This window comes from Motacilla alba, chromosome 2 (genome assembly GCF_015832195.1).
Source record: "Motacilla alba alba isolate MOTALB_02 chromosome 2, Motacilla_alba_V1.0_pri, whole genome shotgun sequence".
NCBI classification, from domain to species: Eukaryota; Metazoa; Chordata; class Aves; order Passeriformes; family Motacillidae; genus Motacilla; species Motacilla alba.
Genome location: NC_052017.1, coordinates 27,110,880 through 27,137,095, shown reverse-complemented (window position 1 = coordinate 27,137,095; position 26,216 = coordinate 27,110,880). Strand labels below are relative to the sequence as shown.

The 26,216-nt window shown below is 38.3% G+C and overlaps 1 protein-coding gene across 4 annotated transcripts in view; it reads left to right on the top strand.

Moving 5' to 3' along the window:
* Window positions 1–285: 285 nt before the first annotated feature.
* THSD7A (thrombospondin type 1 domain containing 7A) overlaps window positions 286–26,216 on the top strand; it is a 267,555-nt gene continuing 241,624 nt past the window's right edge. The window contains exon 1 of one of the 4 annotated variants that reach the window (XM_038128932.1): window positions 286–336. The gene's annotated coding sequence lies outside the window, so the exon portion shown is untranslated. Of the gene's footprint in view, window positions 337–547; window positions 1,148–15,020; window positions 15,040–16,847; window positions 26,015–26,216 lie in introns of those variants that run through there. The other 3 variants (XM_038128935.1, XM_038128929.1, XM_038128934.1) reach the window with 3 other exon arrangements.

Genomic DNA, 26,216 nt, shown 5'->3' with positions numbered 1-26,216 from the left:
GGTGCCCGCTGGCCGCCGCCCGCGGGGCCGGGCCCGGCTGCGCAGTTCGTAATCCCGCACCCGAGGGGCAGCGGGCAGGTGCCCGCACGGGCCGGGCGCAGGAGGACAGACGGGAGAAGGAGGAGAGGGCGGCAGCAGCTGCATTGCGGATGGAGCCGCTGGCTCCCGGGGAGGGGCGGCCGCGTGATGCCGGGGGCGGGTGGAGGCCCGCGGAAGGCAGCGTGGGCGGCGCGGGGCACCGGGGGCGCGGAGCCTCCGCCCCGCCGCGGGAGGGAGGGAGGGAGGTGCCGCCGCCGCCGCTGCGTCCCGGCGCGGGCAGCGGAGCGGCGAGGGGCGGTGAGTGCGGCGGGCATGCGGGCGCTCACGGCAGCCGGGGGAGCGGCGTCCTCCCGCTCCGGGGCAGCGTCTGCCCTCCCCGGGCTCGCCCTCCGCGGGCGGCGGCGGGGGCGCGGAGATGGGGCGGGGAGTTGCTTCCGGGCGCCGCGGAGCCGAGCTCTCACCTGCGCCCTCCCCTTGGCCCTCTCCAAGGGGAGAGGCTCGGTCCCATCGGGACCCTGCCCCGCTGCCGCCTCCCCGGTTGCCCCGGGGCGGCTGCGGGCGCCTGGGAGTTGCCGCGTTCTGGCAGCCGGTGCGGCTGTTCCCGACGTGGAGTTGCGAAGGGGCCGGGCGGGCGGCTGGGAAAACTGTTTGCTCAGGGTTCTTGTAGGTGTCACGCAGAGTTTAGCGCCCTTACAGCGGCTGCTCGGCCGTGGGTACGCTCTTGGTGGGGAGGCGAAGCAAAAAGGCATGACGTGAAGCCATGCCTATAAAAAGTAAAAAGGCCGTCAGAAAGGGTTTGCCCAGCGCCCCGTGGGCGAGCCTTTGGCCCGGGACTGAAGCTGTCAGGGTGTTTTGTGAAAGCAAATAATTGCTATTTTAAGAGAAGAGCCTGTCGTTTGTCAGGTTAATGAGTCTGTGTTGTAGGAGCAGGGTTTAGTTGCGCCCTTTAAACACACAGAAGTCCCGCTCCGTGCCTGGGAGCGCTCCGTGCTGGCACTGGCGCGCTTGTGCTGCGTTTTGTAACGGGACTAGCGAAGATGATGTTGCAAGAGTAGCGAAGACGCATCTGTAAAGAGACCGGAGGGCATGGGGGACAGCCTTATACCGCGTAAGGTGACACGACTTCTGGAGCTCTCTTAAACAACCAAAAGGAACGTAAAGAACAAGAAATAATTAAAAAAGAAAATAACTCTTGTAGTAAAGACTGTTAGCATAAAGTTAAATTCAAATCATGAGTGTTTCCTTTTAATAATTCAGCCTAAGTGAAATGTAAATCTATGTTATTGTGGAAACTGAAAAAAAGTGGTTCTGGGTTATGAGTGTGGCTTTCTGTGTTGTATGAACTATTTTATGTCTAACACTGAGGTTGGGAGGCTTAATTCTGAGTGAATTTTCTGATATGGCTACATTTAACAACTTATAAATCAGCACTAAGTTCAAAGAAGCTGTACTGAAAAAAGTCGGTTTAACAGACTCATACTTCACTAAAAATGTCCACTTTCTAAAGACTGACCAGGTCATCCTTTAGTTTTAATATGTGTAAGATAACATATTAAAATAATTTGCTGCTTACGTATAGGTCACAGGACCTGTGCTGTCCTTTCCTGACTTTAGTTCTCTTTTTCTAAAGACTCTATTGAAAAAGCCATTTTTTCAGAGGTCTCTTTGAGAGTATCTGGAAGACAGTCAGGGACAGATGCTGTGAAAGTCATTTGAGAACATCATGCTGTGCTTTGGGACCAGGTGATTTTCTTAGGTACAAGTTGTCCATGACTTATTCCTGTCTCAGCTATTCTATTGGCTTTATTTTGGAATGACTCACTTTCTCCTAAGGCCATTGATATCATAAGAGACAACAATTTGAAGATTTTAGGACTTTCTTTAAAAAATCCAGATTTATATGACAGGTTAATTTTGTGAGTCCTGTTCTGACTTGAGATTTGGAAGGACTGTAGAGATGTTTCTTGTTATCAGATGTGTCATTGGTTTTATGGTAGTACTCTGGAGTAATGCAGGTTTTCTGGTGAGATGGTATGGGCTCTTATTCATCACAACCTTGTGTCCTTGGAGAAGATGAAGTCCTAATATTGTCAGGGGCTTGCCTCTGTAAACTAAAAAAAATAGAGCGTCTTTAGCAACTATGACATTATTTCTGATGTTTTATAATTCATATTCCTGGGCAGTATAAAATACCAGAAATTCCAGCTGTGGTTAGGCACTTGGATTCCACATTTATCTTCCCACATTGTGCATTTTATGACAAGGAGGAGTAGTGGGAGGCTGACAAAGTGATAATACTCTTACATAGCACTTCTATAGGCTATATATCACACCAGTGTACCATATATTACAGCAATCATATGTAGTGTGTCTGTCACAGCTGGCCAGAAGAGCTGGGGGGAGGGATCTAGGATTGCTGCAGTCAGGCCTGCCATCCAAATCCACAAGAGAACAACAAAGTCTTTATTTGGATCCTGTTGAAACACTAATGTGGGCAGTAGAAAAAGGGATAATTTTATTGACTAGATTGTAGTTGATACTAAAATTTTTATTGAATTTAAGAATTCAGTTGAAGTAGTAAAATCCCATGCTTTCCATTCTTTGTAATTCCTTAGGTCAATATGTGTAGGGTGAAATACCTTTTCACTTATGTATTCCTGACTGTTTTAAATTTTAAAGGTGCAAGTCATTGGTTGATCACACTTAATTGATAGTTTATCAATATCCAAATGTATTTGGAATGTAATCAGGAAAAGAAAGAGTTTGAGTTTTTGTTTTAACAGCTGCAAAACTGTATTAAATTGATTTTAATCCACAGCAGTCCACTTTTTCTAGCTCTTATTTCATTAGACTGACAAGCAAATGTGTAGATAATATAAAAGATATGCTAGAATTTCTCATTTTAATAATTTGAAAAAAATTCTTGCTTCTTCATTTACTTTATTTTGTGCTTGAGACCTTTTACCTGACAGAGGTTGAAACCAGGATTGAATGTCTTGTGAAGGAGATGCAGGAAAATGTGAGCTAGAATGCTAACATTCACATTCATCACAGGTTTCAGTCTGCTATGATGGATTGTGCTGATGTAAAAGTTACTCTTCCTTTCAGAAGGAAAACTATTCATGGGCTAAATATATTCAATATCTTCTTTGAGCTGTAAGTTTATCATAAGCATAGAATGCCTGTCAGAACTGTGCCCACAACTCAAATTACCACACACAAGGAAGGTATCCAAATAGTATGAGAAGTGGTTGTCACATTTATTTCGATTCACAGACCATGAGCAATTTTACAGTAGAGTCAATTTGCCATTTAAATTGTAGGTTCAGCAGGCCAGTTTTTCCTAATTGTGTGTATTAGACCACTTGGAAATAATTTGCATACTACAAGAGGAAAATTACTTTTGTAATATATGAGTATCCACTTTGACTTTCATATGGTTGACTGGTGGTGTGTGGGTATATAGTACCTTTCTTGAAATTTATGTATGAAAACCAAGTCTCTCTTTCCACGGCTTTCCTCATCTCCTCTGTTGTGTATTTGGCAAAGATGTTCATATCCAAGTTGCTGAAGTTGAAGTCTTTGAATGATGTTGTAATTAATTCATTAGTCCTCTTATTCATATATGAATATGTAACCTATATAAGATTTGTTTTGTGATAGAAACTTGTGGGAGAAATAAAGGAAATAATCACCTGGATGGTCAAGAAAAAGTAGCAGTGGGAAAAGCAAAATCTAACCTAATAATACCTGTGTAGAGAGAGTTCTGAAATATTTGAAAAAAATAATGGTATAAACTCACACTTTATGATGAGAGGAAATGTTCTGATCACTCATCTTCGAGAAGAAATAACTGAAATTGGGCCAGGTGCTGTAAAGGGCTAAAAGGATGGTCTGGTCATAAGGAGATAAGAGGTCCTGATTTGTTTGACCAAGTGAAATGAAAGCTGTGTAGGACATGGACTCCATCTGCAAACTCAGGAGAGCACGAACAGAAGGGAAGCTGAGGCTTTTGGTAAAGAACATTGCTCTCAAGAGAACGACTGAGTACTACCCTTGAAAAAATTGTCTTGCAGAAATTTGGAGAACATCCTCCTGTAGGAACACATGGGTTGTGGAACACTCAGTGGCAGCAGAGTGGTTGGGAAGTACTGCAGGAGTTTGTCTGTTTTCCCGGAGGGGATTATATGTGCCCAGGAAGTGTTTGCATTCAGCTTCTGTCCAAGCTTTAAGTGTCATACATGCATCATGCCAGTCCAGCTCTTCTTTCAGTCTGTTTATAATGAAGCTTCAGAAACTCTTCATTGTTTTTTGGTGCTTGCCAATGTTCAACCCCTCTTGAGTGATTGTTCTTCTACGTCAACTTTAAGCTGCTTGCTGCTCCTTAGCGGTCTAAAGCTGCCTTGTGTGCAGCCTGCCTTCCTATTCTTGATTCTTTTGCCTTTGCTTCAGCAGCCCTCTGGGCTGACTGAAGTGGGACATAAATCTCTTCTGCTCTCTCACTCCCCAGCTTGTGCTTAGGTCTGTCTCTTCCTCTGAATGGCCTTATACACTCTTGTAAATTTCTTCTGAAAACACATAATATTCAAAATGTTTTCAAATGAGAGCCGTTTTGTAAAGGAATATCAAAAAAATGGGAAATGTAGGCATTTTTAGACATTCTTCTGTCACCCTCATATACCAAGTGCAGTGAGAAAAGTGAATGTAGTAGTTTTTGGAGCTGAAATTCTGCCAAAAATGACAGAATTTTAAAATAAAAGACACGTTTAGAAGAGCTTTAGTCCGCTGAATCTTGTTGGCTTTTTTGTCTCTCATTTTGTGTTGTGTGTAAGAGAGTTTTGTGTGTAATTTTGCTTTTGCGTGGCATGCCAGCATCTCTGGTGAAACTACTCACTTTTCAGATAATAGCACAGGCTTCTATTTATCTCTCTGTTGTTCCTTAGAGGTGTCTTTGGATGAATCCATTAGCAACCATAGCAGAGTGTGTGCTGTGCTCTTCCTGCTTCGAGTCAGGATGTCAAAGTTTGGCAAATGCTGCTCTGTCCCTCGGAGGGTATTAAGGTAAACTGTGTGCTTTGGGACCACTTGTTTGTCTGTTTGGGTAGAAAAAGGTTTACTTCTAATGTAATTGTATTTAGTAGAAAGATACTTTACATGAGTAATTTTAAGTAGATTCCAGCTGGAGAAAGGTAAGTCTGTCTGTCTTCCCTGGCCCAAGACCAGTGGTGGTGGTAGCAGTGGAAGTCTAAAAGTTGTAAAACAGATGAGTTTGAAACAGGGACATGTTCACCCCAGCCAGAGTGAAAATAGCAGTGAGACCCATATTTATACCATGGCTAGGAAACTTGGATGATTTTTTTTTCATTATGTTTATGAAATTATTTGCCTCCTCTATGGCTTTTCGCATCCTTAGTCTTGATTACTGTCCACTCTTTTGGTTTTATTTTTATTTAAGTAACATGTCCCTTTTACTTACTATTCACTTTATTCCACCTACTCTTACGTCGTTTAGTGTCTGCAACTTCAGAGACAGTGGAAAGCTTAAATTTGAATTTTTAAACAAATGTGTCTGCTGGGTGAAAATTCTAAGTGTATAATGTCCAATAGAATTATATTGAAGTATACATGGGTAACTTACGAGTACTTGATTTTTAATGGTACTTCTGGACAGACATATCATGGAATCTTTACTATTACTTTAGCTTACAATTTTAGCTGGGTTGTAAAATTATTTAATTTAAGGTAAATTTCCTGAAGGAGGAAATAAACACATGGTTCTTGCCTCAAGTAATGTTCTGTATGGGGTCTTTACTACACAAAGATTGAATTGTGTTATCTATCAGAAATGCAGGTAGTTCTATTGAAATTTTTAATGTCCTTGGCAGGCAAAACTACATTTTGTAACAAGAACAAAAAAGGCATTAAATGAATTTACTAATTTAAATAACTATTAATTATATCCTGTATTTATTGATCTTTCTCTTTTCTTTTTGTTTCTCTAAGCTTGATGCTTTTTTTTGTTTGTTTGTTTGAGGAAAGAGAATAAAAATGAGGAGAAGCCTACCCCAGATCAGTCAGTAACAATTTTGTTATTATGTTATCCACTGCCTTAATGCATATATAGTTTTCATAGTCTTACTATGAAATTAACATATGAATAAAAAAAGCTAATCAGAAATCTATATTTTTAAACAATGAACATTATAGAAATATGCTTCTGGGTGCTGTGAAATTTTTTTTTTTTTTAATATATGCTGGTCAAAGTACTTTGATTCAAAAGGCTTCTCCTGTTTTGCTTTCAGGGAGACCTAAAGTATAAATGCAGTATTTTATATTCTCCCCAAGTCATTAAGAGTTCAGTTTGGTCACTGAAGGGAGATGTATTCTCCCATTGACTTTAATATGTGTAAGACTGGATTCCAGTAGTCCAGTAACTATATTATATAGCGGTGTTCCTCCAATTATATAAATAAAAAAAAAGATTAATCTTAAAATAATTGAGGACAGATCAAGATGTTTTGAGAAATCCACTACAGTGACAATGTGATTATGTGGATTATCAGTTGCATGTAAATCCTACTAAGGATGATGGATAGAAATCCCAGATAGAAACAGTTGTAACAATACACCTTTTGTGGTCTATGAAATTAATTTAATATATGTTTTGGAGATTGACTAATACACAGATAGTGACCTTTTTGTTTAGGTCAGTGTGAAGTCAAATATATCTTGGAGATTAGTATTGATCAGAATAAAGCCAAAATCAATCTTGGATTCTGAGGGTCATTACGCTTGGAAATAGGATGCAATACTGCAAATGTTGGGTTGTGGAAGGCTGTTACAGTAATTATGGGAAAATAATCTTTTACAAAGGTGCAGTGTCTAAAAAAACAGATCAAATGCTAAAAGATTAGTTATTTAAAGAAGCAATAAATTCAGCTCCTTTCAGCTTTCCTTAGTTCGTGAGATGATATCCAACAAAAAGTTGGTTTTATTACCATTAAATTGGTAATGAAGTTCCCTTTTGCTTCACTGCTGGAGGGATTTTGCCCTCCCTGTTTGGAAACCATAAGCTGGTGTTTAGTTGTTTAGGAAAAGGTTAACCTGTGTTTGTTTAGAGAGTTTTTTGTTTGGTTGGTGTTTTGTCTGTTTTGTTTTTTGTGGTTTTTTTTGTTATTTATTTATTTTTTTAAGTGGTATATTATTTTCTGTCTTGACTCTTTTCCTTAAATTTTTTGGTGAAATTTAATTTTCACCAAAACATTGAGGTGGGAGAAGTACAAGTGGAAGAAGTAAATTACAATACAAGGTACCTTTGGAATATTCCATAGCAAGTATAATCAATTTAAATGAAGGGGAACTAGTGCTGCTTGCTATATCAGAAATCTTTGAACAGAACTTTTTATTTTTGTCTTTAATAGATTGTTTTGTTGATTTTTTCTGATATAAAGTCTCTGGCTTCTGTAGCACATTTAAAAATAACCTGGTGGAAATTTTTAAGGATCTTACCTGAGAGTTTTCACCAGAAGTGAGTCTGTGAAGATCTGAATTGACTGAAATGTCTATCCTGTATTAAGTGTATTAAATGTCTATCCTGTATTAAGTGTGCAAACAGTATTTCGTAGAAGATTCCTCTGTAAATGATAAAGTTTCCCCCCTTATTTTCAGAAGCTGTTAAAAAATGAAAGTTGTTTTGTTTATTTTCTGCACAGAAGTCGTCTTCTGATTTAACTTTTTCTGCAGAGAGCAGTGGATGATGTTCTCCACAATTAATTGCTACAACTGCATTGGTGTCTGTGATTATATTTTGGGCTGTCACCTAGGCTTATATATTGAAGTTTCAAAAACTATATATAAGCTGATAGATTATGCATTTATATTTATTTTCAAATGGATACATATTTCTAATCTTAATGATGTGTTTGAGTGCAAATAGAAGTCTCTGTGTCCATGTGCATGTGCCTGATTCAGGGACCATGTACCACTGTCCTTGAAAATGAAAGCCCTATATAAATGCAAGCTATTGATATTGGAAGTGATCTTTAAAGCTGCTCCATTTAAAGATATTTAACTATTAATAGTGAGCTACATTCCAGATAAATTAGTTCATACTCTGAGAGATCAAAGTGCCAAGATTATAGATAGCAGTTCTCAGGCTGTAAAAGTCCTTTTACCTGAGCAGCTCTTCTTATCAGTGGACTTCTCCTGAATTTCTCATAATAGTTAATCCTCAGAGAAAATCTGTGGTGGGTATATGAAGAAATTTGCCTTACTTGTACCTGAAATAAGACTTTGAAATGTGTTAGCAGAAATCTGGAGAAGACTAATATATGCTACCTTTTGCTGCAATGATATTTACTTTGGATTTAAGGCAGACTCAGCCAAAAAAAGACAACAAATCACCAGAAACCCCTCAAAAGTGATTTTCAGAATAATATTGCTTAATAATCAGAATGAAGCTACTTTTAAAAATATCTCAGAAAATGAGACTTTTAGTGTAGAAATATTGTTCTTCCTACTGAAATATTTTGGATGAAATTTGCAAGAAGATTTTCCAATGGACATTCCCACATGGGATAGTGTATGGGTCAGTTTTACTAAGTAGAGAATGTTTGTCCCCAGCTGCTCCCCATTCCTCTGTTACAAGTACTAATAAGAGAAGATAGTAGAATTGAGTTAAAGAATTTTCATTGTTTACATTGTCAAAAGAAGGAATTAGTATAGTAATTGTATTATAATAGTAAATTTACATATTCTGATTTTCGATGTTTTTGTGTAGCAGGCACTGGCCCTGCGAACCTGCCTTGGCGTTCAGAGACAGAATGCTGAGTCAGGATGACTGGACAAAAGGAGCCCCTCTCTCCCGCTCTCGGACCCTTGCTTATCTCTCTGTAAAGCTATAGGTCACTTTCCTTTAACCCTTACCATTGGACAATTCTCAATCCTCCCTAACCCTATATAAACCCCTGTTTCTGCCCGGCTCAGCGGAACCGCTGTCCCTGAGACCCTTCGAGACACCCCGTGGAAGAGCTACAAAGAAGACCAATAAAGACATCGTCTTGGAACCTCACACGGCGCTCTCCTCTCTTTCCTGGTCTTCCGAGTGCCTGCTGCGTGCCCCAGCCAAGCCTAGCAAGCCCAAAGAGCTGAAATCACTCATGAGCTGATAATCACTGAACTGAAATCACTAAAGGCTTGCTAAGGCATAGGCTGATGGCACTGCCAGAGCTTGGGCTGATTAGCCCCCCTCAGAGCTATGCTATCCGGCTTTGATGCAGCTCCTGGGTACACCCCGTATCCCAGCCAGCGGCATTATTTTTGTTTTCCTTCAATGAAACGAATGGATAGTGATCAGAAAAAATAGTGATTTTTCTGTTGTGCTCAACCTTTATATTAATACTTGTTTACTCTAGCAATTAATAAATCAAACATATAAAGCCCAAATTTACCTTGAGCTGACTAGTGAGCCTCAGATGCCTGTGAGTTCTGCATATCAATCTTCTCTGAGTAGGGAATTCTAATGCTAATATATTTAATAATGTGAGACCTTTAATGCTGAAAATATATATATTGAAAAATGATGCAGCCACCTGATTAATTTATTTAGTTAGTTTTGAAGAGCCCACTCAAAATGGGTCAGGCTTGCACTATTTGAGCTGACTTTGAGAAAGTTTGGAGGCAGTAGGTAACTTGACCTATATTTTTGAACTGGGACTTTAGAAACTGGGCTGAAGGAAAAATCTTGTAAACTTCTTTTGATGCATGGAAATATTGAGGTTTGGACACTGACTTAATCTTGTTCCAAGAATTCATATATTAAATGTGCACCTGAGTTAGAGGCTGCTTTATTTCCTCATCTGAGAGTTTTAAGTGAAGTTCATTATAATTTTATCTGTGTAAGAGCAGAGGAGGCTCCAGTTGCATTTAGCTAGGCATGTGTCTATTAAAAAGGCATTGTATGTCTGCAAAGTGGTTCCTTCTGATGTTTAATGGTTTGTTGCTTTTTTTCAGTAGTGGAATTGAATATTTTAGAAGTAAAACATTATTTTTCTTTTAAAAAGATTGTTATGGAAATGATTCTGTGTTGCAAAGTGCTACTGCTTTGATTGGTGTCACAAATCTCCAATAGTGTTTTGATCAGCTCTGCCTCTGGCTATGTTAATATGCCACAGTTTCTCAGAAAATGCATCACAGTCCAGATCCTTAGCCTGTTGTGCCATTACCTGTTCATCACAGAAGAAACAAATGGTCTGAATTTTGAGTTGGAAAGATTTATGGAAATTTCAGTGTGTTCTCAATTTAAAACCCCCTGTTAATAGCATTAGTAAGAGCACGGTGTTGGGGATGCCTGGTGGTGTTGTGACTTGTTGTATTGCTTTTTAAACTACTGTCTCTACTTTTCCCAAGTGGAAAGATTGCCATCAGAATACAGAAGAGTTTGAGAAAGAAGAGGTATTTAACCTTAGTTACTGTAGTTATTCTTTTGCTGATCTAGATTGTTCTCTCCTAATTTTTCCAGGCCTTTTCCAGGCCTCTATTATGCTTATTTGCTAAGTTTCTGCATAAAAGAGTGACCTATCACCTCTTTTTCTTATATAGGAGACACCTGTAGTGTTCAAATAGATTTATACTTGGACTTTTTGCCACTGACTACTGCTAGTATTCTGTTGTAATTCAGTATTTTACATGCTTAGTGAGGCTTTACAAGTTTCCTGTGAGCATGGGCAAGGACCACTTGAAAACTGAGGAAGGTGGGTGTAGAAATCATCCAGCACACAGAAAATGATGGCATGATCTGATCAGCTGATACCAGAGGCATTGTAAAACTTTACTCTAGATGGGGTTCTTTTGGACCACCTTTGTACTCTCTTTACACCATTTGCAATGTGTTAAATCATGCTGCTTTCTAGGCAAACATCTTCCGAATAACAAATGTAGTTTTGTGGGTCTGTGTTAGAAAAGTGTAGTGGTTTTCAGATAGTTTTGCCTGCCCCATTCAAGTTTTTAGGAACACTTGAGACTATCACTTTTTTCCTTCAGTTTTCCCAAAGAAGCTTGTCAAGACATGAAGAGAACATCTAAACTCTCTGTCATGATGGCAGCAGATTTGGTGACCTAGCTGCTTAGTGAACTTTCAGATTCATTTGAAGCAAACTTATTTGGGGGAAAGAGCAAGTATTTTACACAGTTTTGCTGCAATCAACTTCCCAGTGTCCCTTCTTTGTATCAGAGTAGAAGTTTTACTCATGGGTAGCAGTGGTATTACATGCCTCCCATCTGAATGCTGCAGGGTCTTTTTGTATGCTCGAGGCATAACTTGTCATAAAAGTGCTACTGATGAAACAAAAGCCCTTTCCTGTTTTTTTTTTTTTTGTCCTAATTGCCAACTAAGAAGTAGAGACAATGAAGTCTAACAATGCTTACTGAAATAATGTAAAAGAAAAATCAAGCTATTCAGCTGAAGTAATTAGAACATTTTTGTTGCTTAACTTCTGTGATTTTCTTTTTTTTCTGTGTAATACTGTGGTTAGACCTACAAGCAGTTTCCTAATGTAATATCTTTATATGAACTGAAGCACAGCTTAAGCATGGCAAGCAATTGCAAACCAGTGCATGTGGCGTGGGAAGAGTGACTTTGGGTAAAATCAATTTGTGAGGCATTAAAAAAATTCTGTCATTTTTGTTTACTTCTTCCTCATAAACAAAGGAGACTTTCTTTCGGAAATATAAATGGAAATGTATGCTAATGAATAGAAAATTCCTTCATGAACTCCAAAAGAGGGTTACAGTACCAAAAAGAGCTGAGATTCTGGTTTCAAGCTTTATCAGCTGAACAATGCTGTTTGAAAAAAATTCTGCCTCAGGTCACAGCTAAAACATTTATTTAACTAGTCTCATTATAAAGCTTTATAGACTTCCAAGAGAAATTAATAATTCAGAAGGACATCTGTTAGTAAATAATTGAAATAACCATTTTTAAGCTAACAGTCATTAGTTACCTGTGTAATTTCTGAAGAACAGTTCTCCAATTGAAAAGAATGTGTGGCGAGACTACAAGAAGAGAATAATTTGACAGTCTTCAATATATCAAACACATTCATAGTATTTAATGATTTATGCTTTACTGCCTTCTGTAATCCTCATTTTTAGTGTTTGACCTTCAGAGTATATTGTGACAATGAATTGCACAAAACTAAAGCTTCTGTAAAAAAACTGTTACTTGCATTTGAGACTTGTCAGTAATTTTATTAAATGGCCTCTAGTTTGTGAGCCTCAATTTGTCTTTCATACCTTTGATTGTATGGATCTCTGCTCTAGCCACTCTGTGTGCATTTCTCTTTCATGATGAAAGATACTTTTTTAAAATCTAAAAGTCACAGTATAATCTTTTTGAGCATCCATGTTGTTATCCCCTAATGTCTTTTCTAGTTCTTCTCTGTAATGGTACAAAACAAACAACAACCAGAATTTGAGCTGCTTTCATGAAGTCACATTTTGAGGATTTTTGGTTTGCTGTCGAAATCTTTTCCACTTAAATCTCCTCCCACTCTGTCCCATTGCCAAAACAAATAGATTTTTCTCTGCTGGTGGGCATCAAGGAGGCATTTTCAGATTGCTGTTCTTGACGACTTTAAAATACCATTTTTATCAGCTGGTATAGGGCCCATCTCTGTTTATATGTGATTGGGGTCGTGTGTGTGTATTTTTGTAATGCAACACTTTATGTTTATAGGCAGTGCATTTCACCTGTAATTCAACTTTCCACACTTGAGTGAAAGCCTTCTGCAACTTTGATCATTCTGAATTGTTAGCAGGTATGTTTTTCCTTCATTACCAATTTTTGAACAGTTAACTTTTCTTCACTTACACGTGGAAGTGTAAATATCTCTATCTACAGATAAATATATTGTATTTTAGAGATCATATATCCATAATATATATTTATAATTATGTGATGTGTTGTAATTAATGAATTCCCTTATAAATGCAATATATCCTCTAATTCCTGTGTAATTTCTGTCTTCTATTGTGTTCTTTGTGCTACTGTTGTATACATGTGCAGTAGAGACTCATAGGACTCATAGGACCAGTTGGTCTATTTATGTTGAATAAAATACCATTTTACACAGAAGTGTGTGTATATGCACATACATGAATTCATGTACTCCCATATTTGGTTTTATCATCAATGTAAAAGCATAATCATGTTTAATCTTAGCTTTACTGGTAATTTTCATATGTTCTGCTTAACCCTTATGCTGCTAGTTTTGTAAAACTGTCAGAGACAATTCCTAATTGTGTAGCAATTTTTTCTGCTGTCAAAATTATAATTATATCAGTGTTGCATGAGAGCCCTCAAATCTAAAACTTACATGGAAATGCTTAAAAATAGCAGCTGGCATCATAAATAATTTTAAATAATCCCACATTTGCAATGCGGATTCACCTGAAGACAGTAATTTTTTTTTGGGGGGGGAAGGCCTAGAATATAAAATTTAATTATTTTTATGATGTTTAAACTTTGTAAAGCTCTGGCTCTGAAGTTTTAACTTATGCTGCAGTGGGATGGAGCAATTGTGATTTACAAACTATTCACTGTAATGTTTCAAGATTTTGGAAGTAGCTGTCTGGTAGAAAAGTTCTGCAGCTGGAAAATATCACTGAAGCCCAGCCTGCAGACATCAGTGACATTTCATTCCACCTGTCTCTTGTTGCTCTCTCTCTACAGCTGCTGGTATATCTCGGGGAGATTTGGTCACAGAAAAAACAGAGGTGTTCATACCTTCTTGAAGTAGTACAGGAACTGCATAAGGACAGGCAATATTTGCATGTGTGCATTTGTCACAGGTGCCAACACTGCCATGGAAGCAGTGTTTGTAGGCAGGGGGTTTGCTGAAGACAGGGGGGTGTTCTGTGGGGTTTGTGAATCCTCACCTGGGGGAAAGTTTCTCTTCTTGGTCTGCCCTGCACTTACACAGCAGAGCAGCAGGGACAGTGGCAGCTGTGTGCTGCCCATGGGCCTGTGGTGAAAGGGAGGATTAGAGCCAGGTCAGAGCTGCTCACGTGCTGTGAAGGGTTATGATCTGAAGTATTTTGTTGTCTGTATGCAGTAGTAATGCTGCTTTATGTCACACCTGGAGCCTGTAAGATGCTGAGAGGGCTCTACTGAGGATGTTCCATGTGGTTGCCTCTTAGTGTGTTTGGATGTGCTTCCACTCTAGGAATCCATAAGCTCATTTAAAATATGGCTCTTAGCCCGTGGTGGGTAAGGACATCCTTGTTTGTTGTTTTTCTTGCAGTTGAGTGTGACGAAGAGCCTCTGTTTGTTGAGTAAACTCAGTAAAGAGTTCTGCTGTGTCTGAACAATGGTATTAAGGAATATCAGGCTCTCCAAACAACCCAGAAAGGATTATACAATTTGTTTTTTCCAGTTGAGAGGCTGTATTAACAAAATAAAATGGAAGGAAAACAATTACCTCCTTGCGTAAATAAACTTGGAGAGTTTTTTTCAATGTGTTTGAAATCTGGATGTCACATTTAAATCTAATTAGACCTGGAAAGATGCATGGTGAGATTGAGCAATGTCTCCCGGTCAGCCTTGCACTGCAGTGCTTCCAGCAGAAAGATGTTGCAATGAGAAGCAGAGTTTGGGCAAATTTCTCTTGCTGTTTTGTTTTTAATTTATTTATTTTGGGTTTTGTGGGTTTTGTTTTGTTTGTTTTTTCTTTTCTTTGGAGAAGTGCTTCTTAAATACTATTTATATGCTTGACCTCCTGTGTGATATTGATTATAATTAATGTTGAATTAGGGTGCATCTGCATTTAATTTTAAAAAGAATGAGCTGGAAAGCATTGCTTAGGCTTGTAATTGTACTTTGTTTTCATACTACGATGTGTTGCTTCTTTTTAGGGGAAGAACCAAATGTTTGCATGTGTCTTGAAATGGTCCCATTTACTGGATGTGAGTGCTTTTATCCGAGTTCCAGTTTAAGCAGTGATGGTAAGGCTTAGTCTGAAGATTTTTGGTAACAGTAGGAATTCATGTAGGAATTATCTTTTCTTGATTTAATCTTGCCTGTCAGCTATGAAGAGTTGTGCCATGTGGTTTGCTGTTTATTAATTAGCTTTTGTCTGGTAAGCACAGGATGGAAAGTTACTCTTGCAGGCAAAGTCAAAACCTCAGAAGGCTGAGGTAGTGCCATTTCTTACCCCTGGCCTCAGAAGGAGGCAGGATAAGTAAGAAATGTTGCCTGTCTTCTTCTGTGATGCTATTTTCTCTATGACTCCTCATCTGAAGGGAAAATTGCTGGGAAAAGTAGAAAAATTCATATGAACTTTAGTTTCTCTTGTTGTATGTTTCTCTGATTTATGTGATAATACTTTTTATTTGTTGGTGTTAGAAATAACCAAAATAATTAAGACAGAGTAAGACTCTGAGGGTTTTTCTGTGAGAGGTAATTAAAAACTAAACCCGTGATTAAAATTTAGTATTTGTTGCATTATATTCAGTTGGGTTGGTAAGAAGAGGAATGATCTAGCATTTTTATTCCTTTTTTCCCTTTAAATTAGAAATTGGTTTCCTGTATGGATGGGCATTTTTCTGCTAGAGGTGGTTGTTTCCCTGCATTCTATACCATATCTGCTGAAACAGACTTGCTTTTCTGTGTGCTGCTGCTTCTTCTAGCCTTACAAAAATAAATACATGGAGGTACAAGGTGACACATCCTTGGGGTCCTTCCTACATAAGATTAACATCCACCTTCCCTTGAAGTCAACCAGAAGTTGTAAAGAAAGTGCTGTGCACTTGTTAAACTCTGGATGAGTCTTGAACTACTTTCCATTAGTAACTTATTCTTGTTACAGGTTTTCTCTGCCTTTAATACAAAATAGGATTAAAACCTGCTGAACTTTAATCCTGTTATAACATTTTGTTACCTCATGTGCTTAGCTGACTCCAAGTTAAGTATTTTGTGACAAGTTTGCCAAATTTGTCCGTGCCTGGTATCTCTCAGGGGCCAGTGTTGTACCACTGGTCTCTCCTCTGCGTCTTGCTGTGAAAAATGTTTCACTTTCTTGGTTGCTCTAAATCATAATGCCTTGATTTTAGTGTTTTGGTTGTCCTGTTGCTCGTGGCACTGCAAGAAGTTTCTGGGCAGCACGTTACTCACAAGCCGTGTGTTGGAAAGCCCTGATCTGCTCCAGTGCCGCTCCCCCATCGCTGCAGGACAGAGCTGACTGAGGCAGGGACCCTTGCTTCAGCTTCAAGGGGCCAAGCAGTGGCCAGAGCTGCACTTGTATTAAAGCTCAGGCACCTGACCAGTGCAGGGACACCTCTGGCAGCTTGTGCACCAGCTGTTGCTCACAGGCACTTGAGGAAGCTCATGAGAGCCAGCTGGGTATGGAATTTTCAGGGAACCCCGGCTAGGGGAGAGAGAAATGATGAGGAGGCATCTGACTCCATGGATATCAGAAAAGCTAATTAATTACTTTATTCTATACCATATTACACTATATTACATGACATCTAAACTGAATCTGCCAAGCACTCGGCTCTGCACACAACTGCACAGCATCCCGCGACTGTCAGCCAACAGTCCTGACACACACACACACACTTGGCCCTGATGGGCCAAAGAAACAAAATACCATCACTTTGAGTCACAATCTCCATATTGCATTCTACTTTTGCACAAACACAGGCACAGCAAATGATAAGAATTGTTTTTCCTTTCTCTGACGTTCAGAGAATGGGAAACCCAGAAATATTCTTGGGAAGAATTGTGCCTTACTTTTCTCTGTGAAGAGAAATGTGGCTACAAGCTGTGTGTTATGTATGCAAAGGTGCAAAGCAGTGCTCATGGTGTGGCTGTGCTGTCCTCCCTGCAGCTGTCTCAGGTGGGGACCAGGGCCCTTCAGGGCTGCCTGTGCCCCTCTGGCTGGCAGAGATCTCACTGCCCTTTGATTGGGATCCTGTGGCTGGCTGCCTCATCTCCTCATGCCTGTAATGCACAGCAATGTCCCTCTGCAGTGCCACACTGCCTGGGACTTGTCATGCTGGCCTGCTGACACGGACCATGTCCCTCTGGGGGTCCTATCAGCAGTGCTGTCCTCAGGATTGTTTTTCAAGACATGGTTATTGGTTTAATTTGCTTAAAATTTGCCATAAGGAGAAATAGGCTATGAGGTCTTTCTTCCTGGGAGGAACTTGCACCAGGCAAAACCTGTCACAGAGCATTTGCTGCATGCTATCACACTGTTCTGCTAAGAAAAAGAGCAAGTGAAACTAAAATAGTTTATGTTGCTGTTGAAATTTCACTCCATTATTCTGTATATTACATGTACTTTTAGGAAGACCAGATACTTTAGGAACCAGGTTGGTTGATGCTTTACATCCTGAAATCTCAGGTCTCTGACACCTTTGTCTCTGCTGTAGATAGTTTTGTTGTTGCACAAAATCATGAATTTCAATGGGGAGTAAGAAGAAAAGGAGCTCTCAGCCTTTCCCACAGAGTGGGAAGCCATAAAGTAGATGGATTTAATACACCAGGGTGAACTTACTGACCCTGTGAAGACTTCGTCTGAGCCCTTGAAGTCATCTTTAATGATATGATCAGTTTTAATACTTGGTGGTGGTTATGCAAATTTAGAGACTGAAATAATGCATGTTATAAGATCTAGAGCCACTGTAGCTAATATTTTTGACTATATAAAGTTTGCCTACTTGGACTTTCTAGAAGAACTGTTTGTCTGCTACGTGCTGACAAAAGCTAAGCAGTCCTTAGTTTTCCCCTGGAATCTCTTAAATTACTTGTTCTTGTGTCTCTTCTGGGGAAAGAACACTACTTCATACCATAGGGAATATGTATTTGTTCTGAAGGGTAAATACGTGATTTTGAAACTGTCGTTTTTTGAAGGATTTTAATCTAATATTTAGCACTCAATGCAAATTTAATAACTCAAATTTATTTTGTTTGAATGGGCCTCACACCAAAAGAGTAACATAAATAGCCAGTTATTGGTGTTTTATAGGAGGATCAGGAGACATACGATCTGTAAGGCTTTAGATTTTTTTATTGTTTTCTTCTTTTCAAATCCACGGTAAAACTAATGGTGTGCACCTTAGGCAGAGTGTATTAAGCTGCCACCTGATCAAACCCTATCACTGTTTTCAGTAAAGCAACTTTATAATTTGCAAATATTATGAATTATGAATAGTGATTATTTTGTGCTCACTTCTGGATTCTGCAAGGATTTGTCACCAAAAAAGCCCCAGTACAGCAGCACTCTTTAGCAATTCCATGTCTGAAGTTCTGTTTTGTATTTGTTAACATGTTTTTAATTAAAAACTCATATTTTATTAAAATAATCAGACAATCTTAAAAGTGTTTCAATTATTGGCAGTTGAGATATTGCCTTTTTTAATATAATTGTCTGTATTGTTGACCTTTCTGTGACATTTTCAGAGTCAGTGTCACATTGAGTACACATCTGGGGTCATCTTTTTTTTGGTTTTCTGATTTTGTTTTAAAAGCACCATTAGCTTTGTCATTTCACACTGTTTTACTTTCTAACAGTTTGGACCTTTCCTTTGTTAAGGCAACACTGGGGAGCTCTGTTGGCATTTTTAATACTTTGGGATGCATGCTTTCTGTTTCTGAAGATCTAAAAATATTGTACAAGTGGTAATTATTTAATAAATTATTTTTAATAACTAGAATGTAATAATCACTGTAGAACACTGATAGATCATTCTACTTCTTTATATGTGGAAGAGATACCTTTTGAACTCTTCTGCCTTTTGTCTCCTAAAGGAAACTTTATCAAAAGATAAAAGCTTTTAACTCTGAACTCATTGCTGGGTAGCTTAGGTGTGCCTTTTGTTTAACTGAGAGCATCAGCAGAGCATGTGAATTAGTGAAAGGTGATGCTTTCATGACCAGACTAGCCAGAAGAGTTTCAACCATAGCCTTAAGAATTCTACTTTTGTTGGGGGTTTTTGTTTGTTTTTTTTTAATGTCTAATGAAGCTTGATCCAAATAGATTTGTCTTTAAGTGCCAATTGAGGCACAATTCATTTTCTCAAGTCCAGCTATGTTGGTAAATTGGGTTTTGTTCAAAACTGGAATATAGAAAGAGTAATGTTGAAGTGTTTTGGGATCTGCTCTGTGAATTCACTTTGAGGTGAATAGAGCAGACAGCTCCTGGCCCTGAAATCAACACAACTACAGGAGGGATTTTGGTTAGTAAGAAATATCACAGCAATAGAAAAGTTTCCTTTAGAAAACAGACTGTCTCCTCCTTGTTAAGAGGAGAATTTCTTTAAAACATATAATTTGTTTTAAAAGGGGTAATGTATATTATGGTCCAGACCCTGTGGGTATTTTCATCACTTTAGATAAACATTTGGGAATCTTTAGGATTGTTGGAAATATTTTGGATTATTTTACCACATTCTTTTTATGTATCTTTTTAATGCTTATAAATAAGCATTACAATATTTTAACTTCTTAATTGAAAGTACGCCCCATGATTTCAAGTACTCCGTCATGAACTTGTAAGGAAATTGTTTTATTGCTAGTGTTTAAATACTGTTCACTACTATTCTTAATCTCTCTCTGTCATTCTCAGGTGGTGTTTTTTTACTCTGGAAACTGAACTTGAGTATTACAACTGAATAATGATACAATTAGTGCAAGCCCAGTCTAATTTTAATTTTTATTGATTTTCTTTCCTGAGGTGAATTGTAGTAAAGAAAAAGCACTGTGAAATAAGTCCAATAACTTGATGAAAACAACATGTCAGTTGCTCAGAGCAGGGTGCTGATAATACCATATCATCATCAAGAGTGTTTACTCATCAAGAGTAGATCTTATGAAGTCTGTTATTTGGGGAGTAATTTAATTATTTGAATAATATCGATGTCTTTGAATAATGTACTATAAGAAATTGTTAAATATTTAAATACTTAGACATCACCATAATTTTGAGAAATTTTGTCATTACCTTTGGGACTATGGGTTGGCATGAGAACATTTATTTGATCATATTGGTCTGTAATGGGTTTTAGTTTATGAGGAAGCCGCAGTGAGCTGTTCATGCAGCAGTACCTATTGAAATGTTTCACCCCAAGCTTGCCAAGTCTGAGATGTGGCACTGTGTGTCTTATGGTAAGCTCTTTCAGAGCAGAGAGAGGGGACCCTGGGAGGGGGAGGTGTTTGGGCCAGTGTGGGTTGGCTGTGAGGTCCTTGCTGCCTGCATGGTGCTCCTGACAGGAGCCGTGCAGGAGGCGGTTGCGCCAGAAATGACAACTCTCACACAAACTGCTTTCAGGTGATTTACGGTTGAGATGCCTTTGGATCCCTGGTGGAACTGCTTGGCAGGGCTTTGGGCTTTGTACTTAGAAACCTAAAACCCAGTTCTCTCCAAGGTATAAGTGACAAGTTGGTATTGAGGCAGAGCCTTCAAAAGTGTGTTTTGTTCATCAGCTGTCGGAATGTGTGAGGCTTCCTCCCTTAACAAATGGTAACAAAACAGATAAAAGCCCTTACATGGTGTTTGATAACATCTTTGAAGGTCTCAGGAGGCCTGTTAACAGTTGGTTGTATGTGGGATTGTCTTCCATACAGTCCTTCAACAAAGAAGTTACAAAAATAAATCCTATCAGTTTTTCAGGGAGGAACATGAAAATGAAGGTTGCTAAGAACCCATGAGCAGTCTGTTATAACAAATGAGTGCCAGGAGATGTGGGCTTGCTTCAGGGTCTTTGCTACCACTGAGCATTTTAAGACAAGTATTATAATTTGATCATGAAAGGAGTAAGTTGAAAATTGTATCAGAAATCACAGAGCAGTTGTGGATATTATTTGTGTTTGACTGACAATATACCGGGGAGAGAATGTAATGATACATCCTTGTCATTCAAAGGCTTTATTTTTAGTCTTACTTTCACAGCTGTTGTCATCTCCACCACTGTAAATCATTCATACATCATTAACAATTTAAGCTGTGCATGTTGGTTCCTGAAGCATGAATTGGAGTATAAAATTCACTTTATCATCCTACTGGTATCAATTTAATACATACTGGTATCAATTTCTCCTTAGACCCAAATTCTCTTTGACTCTCAAGTTGTCTACTAAGTAATTAGCAGTATGAAATGATACCTTCCTAGTGACTGAAAGACCTTCAGTTTTAGTTTAACTTAAATTTTATGATTTAATCCTTTAATATGTTAAGTCTTTCTCCTTTTGTTGCTTTAAAACAAAGGTGTAATGATCTGGATTTATATGAAATCTTACATGAATTTTCATAGTTTATATTGCTGAGTCCTAAGGCTTCCCATGATTGCCAAAAAGTTGAAAGACTGTTGTAAGTACAAGCTTTGTCATAAAACCTGAGCAATGCACAATTGATTTTGAGTACTTAAAAACGAAATACAATGTCCCATTGTAAATTTTAAATTCCCAGGTTAGGACCAGGATATTGAGCCCATTGTTTTCAGACACACAATTTTTAAATACACATCACTAACAAGAGTATTGCTGTTACTTCAGGAATTACACTGTAACCTGTTTTTGTACCTCAACTCTTTTAACTCTTTCCACAAGGGACTCAGAATTTAAATCTTTAGATGCTTGATTTTTTTATAAGTTTCCTCTTACAGGCTATTTTTATTCCAAGGGCTTACAAAGAGGGGTTTTACTGAATCCTCTTCCATTCCTGTCACCAAGTAAACCATGCTATGGTTTCCCTGATGTTCAGAAAGAGGAAAAAAAAAAGTGTTTAAAGTTTTTCTGTGCTATGATACTCTACAGCACTTGATTTGCTGCTGTATATGCTCACTCCTGACTGTGATTGGAATTCAGCTAGGGAAGTTTTTTAAAGGAAGGGTCTTGTTCTATGAGTTCTCATGTGAAACTGAGGCATTTTTTCTGTTGTCACTCAGGAGCAAGGTGCACACCTAATTTATAGTTAAATTTGGGAAGCGTAAGTTACGTTTTAGTGTTTGTCAATAGTGTTTTACAGAAGTTCCAGTTATTGTCCATGGAGAACTCTCCTTGCTTAATAAATGAATTTAGAAACTGTCATTCAGCTACCAAAAAAATGTTTAATTTGAATCTTTAGAAATGGGCCACCACAAATAAATTTAATTAGGACATGCTGTCCCAGAAAAAATTCCTGCTTGACTTTGAAGATCTGGAATGAAAGTAGTTATTAGACAACAGCCAGCTACAGGACAGAAGAGGCAGCAGGTTTTTTGGTTGTGAGTTTTGATTTTTCAAAATTTAAATCATAATGTTTGCTTATTTTTTTTCTTGCATGTTGATATGTCAGTTCAAAGTATAGCACAGTTCAGCATGAATAAAACTTATTTAGAGTGATGGAAAATGGGGCAGTCATTGAATGTAGTACTAGCAACACTGAACTAACTAACGGTAATAATATTACATGTTAAGTTTTAAATGCTTTATCCTCTTCCCCATTCTTTTTTGATATTTAATTGCATGTAATTGAAGAAAAAGTATCACATGGCACAAAAACTGTCCTGAATGTTGTTTAATCAGAATGTACTGTCTTCTTTCATGCCCTACATTTTAATTTAGGCGTAAACTTTTCCATACAGTTTAACTATAAATACTGATTTTTATTTATTTTTGTATCAGAAGACAAATGGATGACGCTGTGACTTTCTCTGGGTGTAGCTCACTAGATTTTATTGAAATCCACCCTCTCCATACTGTAGCAGTATGAAAGGAAATTCTTTTCTGCATTTGCTTTTTTAATGTTTAAAAAAAGCAATCACTTGATGAGATTCTAAGGTTAATGACTGACTTTTAGGAGAAACTGAGTTTGTCATATCTACCTCTGAATCACACATCCAGTGTCTGATTCCCAAGTCAATGCGAGTTGATAAATAAGGGCTTGATTTTTGTTTTGTGTTTTTTGGGTTCTGTCTGCCTTTTTATTTTTGTTAATGGACCGGTCATGTTCCTTTGTCTTCTCTGCAATTTCAAGTGGAGATAATCTCATAGCTAAATAAACTTTTTCTGTCTCGTTCCATACACTGAAAACATTGTTTTTATTTGTGACTGTATGCTCAGAACAGTTGGAAGATAACCTACCTATAATGGAAAAATATCATGAGAAGAGTAAATGCAAAAGTGAAGGGAGGATAGAAATACAAGTAGCCTCTCTTGTTGCAGCTTATTCAAACTCTCAGGTGCTTACCAGGAAGGAATGCAAGTTTTGATCCAAAAGTTCAGAGGAGCAGGACTTGTGTGTAAAATCCATGGAGTCATTCCACTTCCAGTATCTGCAGAGGACGTGGCAGGCAGATGGGTGATGGAGCATTGAAGGAGAAATGACATGGTGACAAAACTTGAAAGGTGTGGAGGACATACTAATCACAGTGGGGGTTTGTGGAGGATGTGTTGTTTTCCCTATGAGTTTCTGACAGCATAGCACAGTGAAGAGATGTCGGGATGGGGCACAGGTTGAACAGAAACTCACATAGCTGTGTCTGGGCCTGAGGTTACTTATTTATTCCATAGGTCTTAACAGTTACCTGGCATAGCAGGTCCAAAATAGATCACCAGTAGGAAAATTACTTCTTGCTTTTTCCTCCCTTATTCTGATCACTGAGGTGTTTTCGAAACTCAGAATTTTTAATGGAAACTAGATGTTAGTAAGTGCTAAAACATCTGTCCCTGAGTCAAGGTTTCACACTCTCTGTTTTGCATCCCAGACTTGTAAGGGGAAGTATTGCTGTGGTGGGGTAAATCTCTGTTTGGTCCCTTTAGAGGAGAGGCAGCATCCTTCCTTTTCATTCCAGCTGAAGTCAAAGGAAGGCTGGAGATCTGAGCAGGGCAGGGTGATAAATCTGGAGAGTGGGACTTGCTGCTTCTCCTGCCAGGACAGGGCCATTGTAAGGGACTCTCATTCTCTGAGGGGATGCTCCTATAGTAAAAGCTACATGAGCTGAAGAGAAACTAAATCTTTCGTGGCTCCCTCTTTGCAATGTCTCTTGACTAGGTAAGGCAACAAAACTTTGATGGTTGTATTGCTGGAGGTGGAAAAATAACAGAACTTTTCTATGACTTGATGATCTGCTTGTTTCTAAATACAGTCTTCTGCCTTCATGGACTGTGTTCAGAGCAACAGGGTAAAACTGTGCTAGTTTTAATCACCTTCAGCATCCTGGCAAAGATGCTTCAAGAGATTGTGTGTCACATACAGAATAGCTTTCTTCAGAAGTGGTGCTTCTTTCCGATGCTAGTGGTCAGTTACTTTATGAATTGAGCTTCTGAAATCAATCACAAAAATTAGAATAAGCCTCAATGGGCTCTTTCAAACAGCTCTTTTAAAGGATATGTTCCAGCTGTTCATATGGATAGATTATTTTAACCTCTTAGTACAATAAAATGCTTATATTCAGTTAAAGCCATCTAATTGGATTCCTACTCATAGTCTCTTTTTCTTCATAAAAAGGTAATGGTGTGTCTTGACTTTTATTTTATTGCAGTCTGGCCTATTTCAATTGAGCTTAACTTCATTAGGGAGTGCTTAACTTGGATAGAAACAAAGCTTATTTTCTTACTTGTGTTAATATGGCACTAATAATTCACTGAACAAGCCTAAACCTGTGAGGATGAGAGCAAGGTCAACATGAACTACCATGTTATAATTTAAGATTAAGTGTATGTAGCTTTTAGACAAAGATAATTCCTGTGAATATGTGCAATAGGAAGGCCTGGAGGAAGTTTGAAAAGATAAATTTGCATGTGGTAGAACATTCAGAGACCTCTCCACAGTGGTATATAGGCAAAGGCACATTGTACACATCAGCTCATGCTGCCCTTGTTTTCAATTTTCATAAGGGTTCATTTGTTGCAGTCTGAAAGTCAGTGGGATGTGAGGAACCTTCACAGGACCCTGTCTGAGCTTGGCAGCCAGCAGTGCTCACAGGGACCACAGCTATCTATTTGTTCTTTAAACACCGCCTTTTGTGTCATTCACATTCCTCATGACTTGAAAATAACTAAGAAAATGTTCCAACAATTCACAACTAGTGTGTCACTCAGTAGAATTTGATTGTATTGGGCTGTACTTGTGAGGTAGCTCTTGGAAAAAATCTTTGATGGCAAGGCTTTCTTGGATTTCTTCCACATGGAATCCTAACTGTGACTTAAATCTGTATTGCATAAGATTTCTTTTGTGATAGATTAATTTCTTAATTGTTACAGTTGCATAAAACAGATTTGTTTTCCTCTCAGTCTGTCCAGCTTCCTCACGACAGACAGGAATTCTGAGCATTTGAATATCCTGATAATAATATCCTTTTTGAAAGGATTGAAGTGTCACGTTGAAATTATAGAGTTTCTTAACTAGGCTATCAAGCATAAGGCTGATGTGTTGCATTGTATTCCCTTCCCTGGAAGTGTTTCGGGTAACATGGTTATATGCAATATATATTAAGCCCTAAGTAATAAAAATTAACTGAATTATCTAGCTAGCTTTGGTATTTATTCTGTGCTTGGTCAAGAAATTGGGTTAAGTGCAAGGTATGTATAGAGCCATGAGCAGTACAGTAACACAAAACATTTTGTTATCATTGTTACTTGTTGCCTTTTGGATGGTGTCAAGGTTGACTTAGATTCTCATAGTTAGCAATCAAACTTGTCCATAATCTCATTGAATAGATTAAAATAATGCAGCATTTTGTGGAAAAGGACTGTGTGCATTTGTAATGGTAGGCAATCTCTAAAATAAAAAGTAAATAATTTGAGATTTAAAATGAAAATTATGGTATTGTGTAATTTTTTGTTACTATTTTAAATATTTTTTTTAGATGCATACTATGACTGTCTTCACTAATGATTCCTCTTAATGGAAAAGCAATAAAAATGTACAGTCCTGCTCTAGGGTATTTGAAAATTGCCTCAAGTTTTCTAAGTAGCTCAAGGCATTTTGACATGGTAAGTCTAGGACTGTTTCTGTTTTCTGTTTGGCAGTTTCTGTTACAAATTCATGTCACATTTTGTATTACATTTGGTAAGATAGAATTTGCATTTCCTCCTTTTTTATATTCTGTGTGAAGAGGAGATACTTATCATTTAAGAGATAATAAATGATTATCTGTGAGTAAAATTTATCTTCTATTGCCTCTTAGCTATTTGT